This window comes from Idiotropiscis lumnitzeri, chromosome 11 (genome assembly GCF_059441095.1).
Source record: "Idiotropiscis lumnitzeri isolate Australia: NSW breed Sydney's pygmy pipehorse chromosome 11, RoL_Ilum_1.0, whole genome shotgun sequence".
NCBI lineage: Eukaryota > Metazoa > Chordata > Actinopteri > Syngnathiformes > Syngnathidae > Idiotropiscis > Idiotropiscis lumnitzeri.
Window position 1 is genome coordinate 2655325 of NC_142401.1, and position 14438 is coordinate 2669762.

Genomic DNA, 14438 nt, shown 5'->3' on the forward strand with positions numbered 1-14438 from the left:
CAAACGTCAACTTTGGTTTATAAAAAAAATCTAAATCAATCCATATCTGCAGTGATTCCCACCCTTGTGTTATTTTATGTGGATTCTAAATTTTGTCAAAGCAAATTTCAAGTCACTAATAATTTTAGTGCAAGAAAAGCTCCCTCCACTTCCTAAAGACGGACTGAAGTGGCGAAGCGTGCCGGCACTAAGCACGCACGAGTGATTGATTCATCGGGCATGAATGGAGGCGCTCCGTCGACACAGCTCAATATCATCGGCCTCGTAGCGGGCGAGAGAAAACAAACATGGAAGCACATGTCAGCGAGATAGATGGGGGGGGGGGCTGCTGAATGGGAGCTGTTTGTTTGAGAGATAAGAGCACCCTGGGGCCCGCGGTAGCTGCGAGATAGAGCTGCCGAGACAAACTGACACCGGCGCCAACCGCGGGCGCAATGCCGCCTTTTGTGGATTACTGTACCGCCTGACAATTCAAGAACGAGCGTGCAGCTCCGATTGAAATCCAAATGTGGGCCGCTTTGGATAGAAAAATATCGAGTGTGATCCGTCGTGAATGAGCGCAAGCACCTGTGATGATTTGCGTTAGCCAGATGGATGTTGTTGTCGTCGGGGGGACCGCCCGAGTCGCGGCATCCCCTCGTGCAACACCTGCTGTGACTCGGATGAGTTATGTCGGGAACGTCAGGCAATTGAAAGCGCTCTTCATTCAAGGGAGGCGTGCTTATGTGTGTGTGTGTGCGTTTGTGTGTGTGTGTGTGGTTAGCGCAGCCCTCTACCGAGACGGCTTCCCTCACCCCATGAAGGGTTCGCATTGATTAAGCGACAGTGGGCCACGTTGCCATTTTTTTGTCAAGCGCCCCCCTCGAAAGCCTGACAATGCGATCTGCAACCGAGTGTCACATTTCACTTAAAAGTCATCACTGACGGAGATTTCTGCGAGCGGAATGTCACAGACGTCTTTTTGTTTTGGGTTTCTTTGCGGTTCTCGAGCTTCCTTCCGCGTGCATGCAAGGTTAAGCGAACACGCTAAATCGCGGGTCTTCAACCCTGATCCTCGATGAATTGAGTCCTGCCCGTTTTCCATCCGTCTCCGCTGCAACGCACCTGATTCAAATGATCAGGATCGTTATCTAGCTTCTGCAGTGCTTGCTGATTCTTGGATCGTTTGAATCGGGTGTGTTGCTGCAACGGGAAATGAAAATGGGCAGGAGCCCCTTGAGGATCAGGATTGAGGACCCCAGCTCCAAATAGATAGTTTTCTGAAAGTCACTTTACAGTTCCAAAACGTTTCAGGAACGAGAGACAATTGGTGTCAGGCAACATTTTTGTACCCCCAAAATGATCATTTTTCAGGAGTCCCCAAAAACGGCGTTTTTTTTTTTTTGTTCAACCCTCAACCTGACGTCGTCATTCTCACCACAAATGGGAACATTTTGCAGGTATGCTCAATGCAAACGAATAAATCTGTGTCTCTCTTTTCCGTAACAAGCGGTGTGGCGTTAAGGCGATACAACGAGGCACATGCAAAAACGAGAGTTGCCAATTCAGCAACTTTTCCGAGCGCCCTCGCGACTGTTTTTCAAAGCTCAGTTGCTGCCCTTTGTTTTTTTTAATGTTGTCTCCCAAATTTATTGTCCACTGGCATGATGACACACCATCCATGTGGCCGACGTCCTCTGCCCTGCTCGCAAGTCCTGTGACGAACTTGCAAGCCGGAGGACTTGCGAACCGTCAGGTAAGAAAAACTGAAAAGTCCCACTGTGAGGTAACTTTTGTATCTCGTGACCTTGACCTGTTGTGCAAACGGAGTCTTCTGTTTAACACTCTGCACAAATATTCCCCTTTTTTTTTTTTTCTTTTTTTTTTTAGTGTGTGTGTTCTATGAGAAAAGGCAGCAAACAGTCTGACGCGGGGCCTCAAGTTGATTGTAAGAGAAAAGTCAATCTCCTCTCTGGTTCCTGAGAGGAAAAGTGAATCTGGTGCTTGAAAAGATGAATAACCCTCAAGAAGAAATGAGTCAGGTGCTCTTCAGGGTCTGACTCGTAGGAATTGTAAAACAAGTGAAAAGGGAAGCCGGCTCATTTCCTTTTGCCTTTTGCCCGGCTTTAAAGTCAAAATGTAATTAAAAAAAGTAGTATTTGTGCAACTCTGCAGAGTGCAGAGTTTTGGTTATATTACAAAAAAAAAAATGCCTTCAAGAATTCCCGCTGTCAAGTAATTCCGGTCATATAAGACAAGCCGCAATTCACGATTCGTTAGTCGACTAATTACGACTAGCGTTGGTGATTCGTCGACTACCAAAATAATCTGTGGCAAAAAATAATTTGTGGCAGCCCGAATCACGGCATGACGTGTCAATTTTTTTGGTCCAATCCCGTCATCGGCACGTGACAACGTGACCGCGTGGCTTCTTGTTGACACGCCGGTGGCTCCGCCTCACATACTCTCTCGAATCGGTGTGAGCAACGTCCGTTAAATGAGCGGCCAACTTGTCAGCGCGCACGTGTCATCGGACGGCGCGATGCTGCAAATTGCCTTCGTTTCGTTCACCTTCGATAAGTGTGTCGGGCTTGCGGAGACGTCGTTAAAACCGGAGGGGAATTATCTGGCTTGACTTGGACTTGGATCTTGTGGACTGGGACTGGGACTTGACTTGGACTCGGACCTTGTGAACCTGGTCTTGACTTGGTCCCGGACCTTGTGGATTCTGACTTGACTTGGACTTGGATCTTTTGGACTGGGACTGGGACTTGACTTGGACTCGGACCTTGTGGAGTCGGACCTGACTTGGGATAAGACCTTGTGGACTGGGACTTGACTTGGACTCTGACTTTGTGGACTCTGACTTGACTTGGACCCGGACCTTGTGGATTCTGACTTGACTTGGACTTGGATCTTGTGGACTGGGACTGGGACTTGACTTGGAGTCTGACCTTGTGGATTCAGACTTGACTTGGACTCGAACCTTGTGAAGTCAGACGTGACTTGGACTCGAACAAGGTGGACTTGACTAAAGCCCTGCAGCAGGTGCAGCCTTGTTCATTTCATATATATATATGTGATTCTCATACAGACATTTTTGTCCAGTGCTGTATGTTTTACCAAATTCCCCCGAGACTATATTGCCCGGATTTGTTCAAGCTCAGTCACTGCAAAAATATTCTTTCAGTGAGGTGAGCAGGTCTGTGAAAGTCAGGAGAGGAAAGAAGTTGTATCTTGACCAGCAGACCTCCGAGGCTACGGCTGTGTTTGCTCAGGTCCACAGCACGGCGCTTCTTACCGCGTCCGTGTGTGTAAGGTGTGTGTGTGTTTGCCCCAGTGGCTTCGTGCCGGCTCATTCTCCGACTAATGATGCCTCACGGATGTCGGTGTGTTGCTACCAGACGCGGAACAAAAGGTTTCTCGTTCTTGCACTCCCCCAGCCCTCACCAGACAAGCTCCCTCGACACTTTCAACACGGGAGCTCCACGTAGATAAAAGCCTCACTGTTCAAGTAAACACAGAAACACTCTCCGCTCTCTCAGTCCTGATGCATCTGTTGACATGTTCTAAGCAAACAAACAGATTTTCCCAACCCGGTAGCGGCTTTCGGAGCAAAGCTTACCTTCATCCTGCCATGTTTATTCCGCCTTTCCGTGACTGTTGAGCCACAAACGTCAAATCGTTCCCAATAAGGCAGCCAAATTGGTGGTAAAATGTCAACGTCAGATGAAACAACCATGAAGCCAATCGCTTTCTCTTTCGATTCTTCTGACCAAACTCTGGACCGACCCGAACGGTCCAACATTCCTTATTTCATGCTCTGGCCTTCCTCCTTATCTCCCGCCGGCTTTAATCCTTTCCAGATCTCTCGGTCCAGCAGCCGAAAGAGTACCTCCCCTCCTCACAGCACCCAGAAAATTCAACCCCCTACCATTTGACCCCCTCCCCCTCCTTCCTCGATGTTACTTGCAAGCCGATATACACACACGTCGCTTTGCCGGGTCGTGTCAGCTGGCGTCCTGCTGCGATTCAATCGCTGTTGGACAGATTGAGAGGTGTCGATTACATCTGTGAGCTGCTGCATCGTACCTCCCCGCAGACATTGAACACCACCACAGATGAATACTGGGAGGGGGGCACCCGGGGGGTAATAAGAGAGACGGGAAGAAAGTAGATGAAGAAGAAGGATGAGGATGAGGAGGAGGAGGGGAATAATGCTTTCAGCACTTCAACCTCAACGTTTCTCACACTAAAGCAAGCTGTCTGAAGATTTGCTCCCACCGTCTCTGGAAGACACTTTGGCGGTTCATCGTCAAATTGCTCCACTTAAAGCCAATAAAGCATGTAACGACCGGTCGGAAATCAGACGGCAAAATTGACGGCAGCGCCATGGATTTACTGTAAGTTGGCCGACATGTGCCACGGCGTGAGTGGCAGCTCTGTGATTTTTCCTGACACGGGAGTGATGGAATATCCTGCCTGAGTGTGTTGTTGCTTGATTCTGCGTGTGGCCCGTTATGTCAAGCTGCGGGAACCGTGTCAAGTCCGATAGAACGCTTATGTGCAATGGAATTATCTGCAGGCTCGCTGGGAGCTACTTGACTTGACTTGCGCGAGGCAGAAAGGAACGCGCCGATAAGCTTATTTGACCGCAGGGAGGCTGAGCTCTGACTCTTGGCTGCTTTCACTGAACCGTTCTTGGCCCCAATGTCAGGAAATGATTACGGGATATCATGGAGCAAAGGTCAAACATTTTTATTGCGGGACGTTGGTGCGTCTTTGGATTGTTTGAACGCCGCAGGGAATGTTTTCAGTAACCCTCGTTATTGGAATTACAGTTAATAAAGACGACACAACTAAAATGAATGCTTGTTGTTCCTGCTGTACACACTTTGGCCTCTTGGAGGCACTGTGGAGCCGTACATGCAAGGAGTACGCAGTTAAATTATGAGAAAAGGATTAGAAGAAGAAAGTTGTGCCTGAGCTTTGTCAATATAACTCTTTTTTTCAAGGATTAGGGAGAATTATTTACCGTCGATTATTGTTATAGTACATGCCTGGTGTTTGTAAAACACATTTGTATGTGAATATAAAAAGATCACCTGCGGAACTCGTTGTTACTTTCGAATAGCCTGTCAGTGGGATTTTACATTGACTGATTTTTTTTTTTTTTACACTAAATTCCAACCGTCTGAAAAAACGCTCAGTTCGGGCAGCTAGCCTTGCTAAAATTCAAATCTTGACCGGAGTCTGATCACAGGACTACACTGAACCACGTAATGGTTAAATTGGCTGTTGGTGAATTCACACAAGTGATATTCATTTGCGGTCCGAACACAGGAAGATGAAACACGACATCAAACAATCTGAATAGAAACTGTTGCTGCTGCTGTTTCATCGTTCATACGATACAACGCATTTAAACGTTATTTATAACGCGCGTTTCACGACAGCTGGAGCTGTAACAAAGCGCTTTCCATTTGGTGGAATATAAAATATATTAAAAGACAAACAATAGATACCAGAAGAACAGCGGAACAGCGACAGTCTCATGTTGAGTCGAAAGCTAAAGAATAAAAATGTCTTCAAACGAGTTTTAAAAGTGGACATGGGGGCTTGCTTAACATTCAACGGGAGAAAGAGAAAGCGTCTTTTTTTGCTCGTCGGGACGTAGACCTGACTATCATCCGCATAGCAATGGAAGGAAATTCCATGTTTTTGGAGGGGCTGCGGGTACGACAAAAAGAGCAAGGGCCCCAAAACAGAACCTTGTGGAACACCATACGGCAAAGGGGCAGAACGAGACTCCGAGGAATGAGATTTCCCGCTGTGACTAAACCACTCTTGTATTTTTGAAAGTGTGTCAAAAAGCAAGCACGCTCACCGAGTTTCGCTGAGCCTTGGGGTAACATCAGGACACGCTGCATGTTTTAACGGCGAGAGATAATAGGAGCTCGCTCAAGTGAGAGAAGCGATGAGACGCTTGAGAATCGCGTCTTTGATTGAAAAGATGGAGTCCACTGAAACGATCACTTTATCTGGTAACAAGATATGACAAAAGCAACACTTCTGTTGCACGTCTCTTCGTACACGAACAGTTGGTAGTGGCGCTTTTCATGCGTTTTGTCGTTTTCCATTTCGCAAGTTGGTTCAACATACGCACGACGGCCCACTTGTGGGCCGGACTGAAATCAACCTTAGTTTGCTCATCAAACCTTTTTTCAAAAATTGTCACCCACCCCCCCCCCACCCCCAAAAATGAAGGGCCGGACCGTTCCGCCCCCAAAAACTTCAAACCGCCTCTTAGGGTTTATATGAGGACAGAAGTTAATGGCGAACTTCACGAACGCCAATTTGATTGCGGAACCCACCTGCTGTTAGCGAGGCAATTTGTCCGAACATGAACCTCGTTTATATTCACGTGATTTACCCTGTTGTTTAACTCACTCTCTATCCAGTTTTGCTTTCGCGTGGCTGTCCCAACTTGACATCACGAAGCACACCAAGCACGGCGTTGAAATAGTTGCTCGGAAGGCTTGAAATTGCGTTGCTTTTGATGAGGTTACAGTTTCATGGATGAGTGCAACACGCATAACCTGCCCTGGGCCTTGTTTCTTCTGTGCGAGTACTCGCTCCAGTGCACAAGGACAAGCCGCAACCTTCGCTGACGTGACAAAGCAGCAGCCTGTGTAAAAGTCTGATCAGACACAGCTGTTTGGCTCTTAATGGTGTGTGTCTCCTCACATAGGACAGCCCCGCTCGCGAGATCATTAGGACGAGTCGCGTACTTTGAAACCAGTGCCATTTAAAATGCAGTGGTGGGCGGTCAAGACCTTCAAGGCCTTCTCTGTTGGCCGAACATAATCAAGAAAAAAATGATCATATTCTTCACATTGATGTCGTATTATATCCTAGTGTTGTATTTTTAGGTTATAGTTTTTACCCAATCAGAATTCTGCTAGCTCGTGTTGCCAGGCAGATTTCATGATACCGGTAGCACGCACTATTCGTCCGAAGCCTTCGGATATAATCGTGTGGGCGTCTGTTCTGTGTCTCACGGGGGATTTTCCTGTTGATAGACAATTGCGATAGCTAATCAGATCTCAACTTGATGACAGTGCGACCTTCTTGCTGGCCTTACGTTGAAGGTGATGAACACGTTTTATGATTGGACACTCGCATGTAAGTGGGCGGCGCTAGGCGGAATCAACACACCCGAATCTGAAATATATTCTTGCTTTTTTTTTAAACCACAATGGCCGAAGGAGAGAAAAGTGTGGATTTAATTGCAGATACGCTTGCAGGGCCATTTTTAAAACGGACTTTTCAAGAGAAGCGGGGTCGTCCAACACTCGCTCAGTAGTACATAAGTGTGTTTCTGTATTTTATTTCTCCATCCATGGTGTCATAAACGATGGTATTATGAGGGGAATTTATTCAAGTAGGACTTCACTGAAGGCCGACGTGTGGAACGCACAACCCGCCACTTTTAAAATGTAGATCTTAATTTGTGCGCCCGCCTCTGTGCCAAGTGGACAAATGTGGGCATAATCTTCTACTTCAGCTTGAGTAATTGCCGAGTGGTGTAATACGTTTTTAATTGGTTAACCTCGTTGTATTGGTTAGGAATTGTTTTTGTTTTTTTTTTTATTCAAAGGGAATGCTATTCATAGGTTGGTTTGACTATTTTAAATGAGGAGCAATTACAGAACGGCTACGGGGAATAAAGAAGTTAATTAACATTGAGGTTCTGGGCGTAACAAAGCGCTTTTTGTTTGTTTAATTGCAAATAGGAGCAGAATTAATTGACGGCTTTGCATTGGATTTTTACGCCACGGCAATGACCCGCCGCCGTGCGTACGGTTCTGAATTATGCTGTCCAACAAAGGCGACAGCGTCATTCTTCAAGTGACGTTTGGAAATGCTTGGGCACCAAAAAAATATTGATAAATGACGTGAGGGTGTCGTAAGTGTGGCCAGGGGCACCTTAAGGGGGAGGAAAATGACGTTGATTCCGCTGTCAGGTCCTGATGACGGACACGGCTCCTTGACATTTCAATTTGCGCGTTGAAGTGGTGGGAACCAAAGTGATTTTCCGACGGACACAAATGCATGGCTGCAGAACGACTTCAAATTATACACTCAGTGAGTGAGCGAGCGTCAGTTCCTGACGTGAAATCCACGAGAGCTGATTGACATCTGTCGTGAAATGTTTGAAGACGAGGTTGCGATGCGACGGGAAACATGAGTGTCGCAGCACGAGGGTTCTCGATCTCCTCCAGCTGTGTTTCGGTCTCCACAAACGCCTGAGGGGGCCAAACCTGTCGCCGAATCTGCAAAAAAAAGATTGTCGCTTTTTTTTCCTGGTATTTAGTCGTACAACTCAAAAAGGCAGTGTTGTGAAGGTCGATTTTTTTTTTTTTTTATTCACTTTCTGCGTTAGTCCTGACTGCAAGTCGCAAATGAATCGGGATGTCGTAGAGCTGGTGATCATTTAATTTGTCTTCCTGTGGCCTTTATGGCCAACTTTGTTTTTTTTTTTTGTGTGTGCTGACTTTTGATTTGCATCACTCACATTTTACCAGTGGTGGGCGGTCAAGGCCTTCTCTGCTGGCCTAACATAATCAAGAAATCATATTCTTCACGTTGATGTCATATTATATCCTAGCGTTGAATGTTTAGGTGAGAGTTTTTATCCAATCAGAATTCAGCTCGCTCGTGTTGCCGGGCAGATTTCAGGATATCAGTAGCACGCACTATTCGCCTGAGTCCTTCAGATACATTTAAAGGAAATGAGAGTAGTGGCGACCTTTGAGTATGAATCAAGTCAGCTGTGCTCACACCCACAACAACGCAAACCACACAATTCAAATATGGAAATGCTGTTGCTCGAAGATAGAAGACTTGGGCTGTTGGTGCTTGTCCTGGTCATCTTTACAAAAAAAAATGTCAGCTATTTTCATAATCATTTCCCAATCAGTGTTAACTTTTGATTCTGTCTAGTTCGATTCTCTTTGCTTCTCGCCACAAAAGCAATGTTGGCTACGCAAACGTTTTCCATTTGTGAGCTCATCTGTGCACGAGGATGTTGGCGAGCGTTAGCAACTCATAAAGCCGGCTTTCCGAGCAAGTCTGAGAGCTGCGGGCTTTCATATTCGCGGACGCTTAAACTCACTGATGCGCCGCCGCCATGATGGATGTCTCATTTTTCTCTCTGGAAATTACCCCGATATTGTCTCCGCCAAACCAGGTGCACTGTTGTTTTTTTTTTTGCTTGAGCTCTTTCTCACCGAGGGGGTTAGAGAGACCTTGAAAAGCAATTTGTCTACTTCTACCCTCACCTTCTATGCTTGCTCCTCCTGCTATTTTCAACGGTCTCCCCTTCCTCTCGCTGGCTAACGTTGCACTCCATCTTAATTTTCGACTGGGCTTTCATCACCTGCCGACTCACCCTTTTCTCTGTACTTCCACATTACGGCACTCTTTCTTCCCCCCCTCCCCCCCCCCCCCCCCACTGCATCTAAAGCATGGACTCCCAAAAGAAATGGCCAAACTCGGTGGCTGCACTCTTGCTGCGTAAATCTCTTCATAATCGACCCCAAGGGTGCTTAAATTGAGCGAGAAGACTGTATGGAGGTCATTTAATGGAAGGCGATGGATGTCTTGTCTGATAGGTCGATTTGCTGAATCCCAGTTGACTTTCCGGGAAAGGGCCAAGTGTTGCTTCTACGTGCATGACCATTGTGGAATTCTACTAGATAGATTATATGTGGAAGTGTTTTAGACTCTTGTAGACCCTTAATCCTTCCCGAATATTAATAATTAATCTCAGTCATGCCTGCGTGGTGCAAATCTTGCTTTAGTTTATTTAGTTTTATTTTTGGTTCCACTTGACCAGGTTTTGAGGCATTTTAAACATATCTTGGAATGCAGAACGACAATAGAATGAAATACAATACAATTTTATTCATTATAATTATTTTATTTTATTATTTTTATTTTTATTATTATTATTATTATTAATAATAATAAAAATAATTAATTTCATTATCATTATTTTTCATTTTATTTATTAAATAAGACTAAAAAACTAGATTTTTTGGATCACCCTGAACATTTACAAACAAACATCTGTCTGGGAAGACAAAAAAAATTAAATAAATAAAAAATACCATGATCCAAACCTTGGGGCGCCGAGACTTCAACAGACTACTGCCAAAAATTCCCACAGAGTGCCTCTCCAAAATCTGAAGCCTTCTGCAACTTTTTGAGTCAACTTCTGATAGCATTCAAATAAAATGTAATGATTGGTTGATAGATTAATGACCACCTGCCAATAATCTGTTGAAATGACTTTGTCTCCGTACAGCAGCTGGATTTGGTCATCGAGAATCATAAACACCAGGCTCAGTCAGTGGAAACACTTTCCCAAGTGCCCGTGATTTATTGCGAGTGTGCGTGCGAACGCACATGCACTTGTGGAAATGCTAAAGGCTTTAAGGCTGCTATTGATTGGAAAGGCGACTCACACGCGAAGAAAATTCAAGTCAAAATCCAGAGCAAAACGTGGCTGCCGGTTTTCACTTCACACACAAAATCGGTGACCCGTAATTTTGCCCAATCCAGTCTCTTTATGCAAGATGATTTTTAGATCAAACCTGTGTGTGTGTGTGTGTGTGTGTAATGTCCTCATAAAGCCTCAATCAGTTGAGTAAAATAAAAAGCTGGTGAGTTTTTCTCTTCAGAGAGCCCATTTGAGTCGTACATCCTGAAGTGTTGATTCATCAGAGCGCTAATCCAAAACGCAGGTAATTGACATTGACATTGGCGGATTTGTTTGCGTTTTTCGCAAGCTTGCTGCCTTGCGTCGACGATGCGCATTCTCAGTTTGCAGGCCTTTTGTTCCGTCGCCCTTTGTGGCGACTGGCCCCGCTTCATTGAAACTCTCCACTGCTGAAGGAGCTGCTTTTTTTTTTTTGTCACACACCCGCAGAACGTGCGCACGCTCACGCCGCAGCAGCGGCAGCATGCACAAAGGCTGAAGCTCTGCCAGCATTTTCGTGGGATAATCTACCTTCCTGAAGGTTCGCTACTGCACCCGCCCTCTTCCCTCTTTCCCACTGCAACGCCGCTTCATCTTTCTCCCGCCTCTTTCTTATCTGCCCTGTGGAAGCAGGATGGGCTTTCCTGCCAAATTTTGGAAGCAGCCTTTCCAAACAAGAACATGCATGAAGACATTCCGCTACTGAGGCGGGGGGGGGGTGTCCTCAACTGCCCCCCCCCAACTCTCTTTTGCAATCCTCGACCCTCAAACATGCACAAGCATAGACTGCAGCCATTGAGCGCCGCTATGGACATGGAAATGAAGATGGCTTGTGTGTGCGTGAAAGACTAGCGTGCATGACTATGGATGAGAGGACGTTTGTGTGTGTGGAAATGTATGCGCATGAGAGGGCGTTTAGCTAAATCCCCCACCCAAAAGGGATTTGAAAGATTAAATCTTATCCTGCTCCATATATGCTGATAAATCATCCCATTGGATTTCTTTGATTTTTGTGGCATGAGTCCCTCTCAGGGATGAAAGCCGTCTATTTGGAACGCTACACTTTTACAAAGTTCTTTCGCACAGTTGAAAATTCATGACCGCTTAAGTAAAACCACGCTCAGAAACGACAATTTTTAGGATGGTGCCGAGAAAACGGCCAGAAGGCGAGGGACTGACCGGCAGAAAAGGGTCAAATGCCCACCTCTGACAATGCCCGAAGTCCCGTTCTACAAAGACACCCGATTGCGTGAGCACGCTTTGGACACCCAGCATAATCTGGATGCTAAATGCTTCAACAATTGTTCAAAACGTGACTCTATTCGACGCCGAATCGGGGGCAGGATTCGGTCAAAGGTCAAGTAGGTCTAATTTCAAACAAACAGCTGCTTGGGTGTTCTCCCTAATGACAAAGGCGGTTCAACTGCGAGGGGGGGGGGGGAATCGTATAATTAGTCAGGATATGAAAATCCAAGCACAGGAGCAAAAAACAAACATTTGGAGAGCAAAGTGATCACTTGAGTCGGCCTTAAATAATTGAGACTGTTATTTAAAGTCTGTGAGATTTCTCCGCTCCACTGAGTGGTCCATCAAGAGCGGCACGTTATGAGGAGAGATGATGAATCACTTTCCTCCGCTGTGCGTATGGATCGCTGTCAGAGACACAAGATGCTCCATTCTCATCTGCTCTCTCGCCTCTCGTCCGTTTTGCAGAAAGAGAGACGCTAATTTTGCTCAGGTGGCTGTGGTTCCGTTTTCGGGTATGCGCTTGGCCCACATACATGATTCAGTGACCGAACTTACTCGCTGCGACTCGCCGATGAAAGGCCAAAGGTGTTTTAGATCGCCACAGGGCCCTGAAGAAAGAGCACTCAAGTTCAAGCCGTTTGAGCATTTTATTTTTCGTTTAATTGCCGCATTCCCCGGTTAAGACTCCACTTGAGTTTTACGGCGAAAGCTTTGAATGCACACTTTGTGTTAAAGTCAATAAAATCCGTTCGAGAGTCATGAAGCAACTGCTTCATACTTGTGGTCGGACTTTAGCTTGTTGCGGATACGACGAAGATGCCGTTTGGATTGCACTGAGATCTCCTTAAAGTTGACACATTATATTGAAATAAATTGGATGCTGCATCGCGATTGCTATCAGGGCTGGGTTTAAAATTCTACATTAATTTGAATCGATTTTGATTTCAATTCATAAAAACATTTATCGATACTTTTAATAACGTCTTTTTCCCCCATAAATTTACGTGGCTTCATGCGAGATCTTAAAAGTTTCAGCGGAAGCAGTGAAGTCAGCGCAAACAAGCGTGAAGGCGGACGTATTTATTGTTTTGATCAGCTCATGTTCAATCAAACGAACGCGATTCGTGGAACTAACTGCGTTGGCTTCAATTCTTTATGTAAATATTAATATTTTTGTTAACGCACCCAGAAGTTTGTACTAATTGCAGCTGCGGTTCTTATGGGAATGCCTTCCATGCAAAAGTAAAATTGGTACTGCGAGAAATTCTCGATTGAATCGAAAATCAAAGTGAATCGAAAATCGATTCGAATGTGAATCGAATCGCTTTTGAAATTTGAATCAATACCCAGCCCTGATTGCTCTCAAATGTTATGTCGCTGAGACGTCACAAACCATGCGAGTTTTAATCTCAGGTCTTCAGAAATCCCCCTTAACCCCCCCCCCGATGTGAAACCAAACATGCGGTGTCAAACGCCCTCGCAGGCTTGTCACAAATCAACTAAAAAGTCATCTCTAAAACGTCAAGACATTGTCGAAAATGTAAAGAGGACTGCGTTAACATTTGACAAATGGCGCCGACTGATCTCTCACTCGTAAAAGTCAGACATCGATCGGCCTGGTTGGCAATCGAGAAATGAGGGGTCACCAGTTGAAAGCATTTCATCATCACCGACCTCAAATATGCACAGCTGCTTTTGGATGTTCCGCACATGGGGAAATTGTTTCGCTTACCGTCAGCAAAAATTAAAGCAGCATTAAATGGTAAAAAAAAAAAATATCTTGATTTTTGTGGGAACAAAACAGTCCACTGGGAACGCGACGATGATCGACCAGCTCGTCACTTCCCAGAACGAGCTAAATTGTGTCTTCCAATTCTTAAATCAGAAGGTTCAGCAGACGCCGCGCAACTTTCGAGACATGACTTGTGATCATCGTAGCTTCGAGCGCAGCCCAACAAATCATCGTTGTACATGTCACGGTATTTTGTTTTTTTTTAGTGGAAGCCACGAGTAACTGTCCTCAAGTCCCGAGTCGATCAAAGCCTTTTTCAGCAGCTGCCTGCCGCAAACAGTTTAAATCAACACTCGGACCATCACTAATTTGTTGTTCTTCATCTCAAGTATTCTTTGAGCTGCCCTTCAAGCCCGCAGGCAACAGACTTCTCAAATTGAATGCTTTGCTTTTTTTTTTTTTTTGTCTCACCACGCGCGCTTCACTTCTCCGAAATCAGAACAAAAAAGCCCTCTCTGTTTGTTTTCTCAAATTGTCTCCAAGAAGCAAAAGATTCCTGCTTAAGCGTTTAGTTATCGAGAGATGCTCGACGGTTATAGTCGCAATAACGTATTTGTAAATGTTGCAAGCAAACAACAAAAAAAAAAAAAAATCAAGCACTTTTGGCGCAATTAATTACAGAAGCAGCAAGACACGGTTCCAAGCCGCTATTGTTAAATTTCAGTTTTCAGTCGGCCCCTCGCGTGGACTCCCAATTAAGAACATTGTGAAACGAGATAAGCAGCGGCGGAGAGCCGAGATATTCACTTGGAACCGAAAAAGGGGGACGGCACAATGGGACCTGGAGTCGTGGCGAGCGGCTAATGAGCAAACATGATTGACGCCAGCTCCCCCCACGGAGAGCCTTGACTCGGGCAGAGTGAAGCCATGACG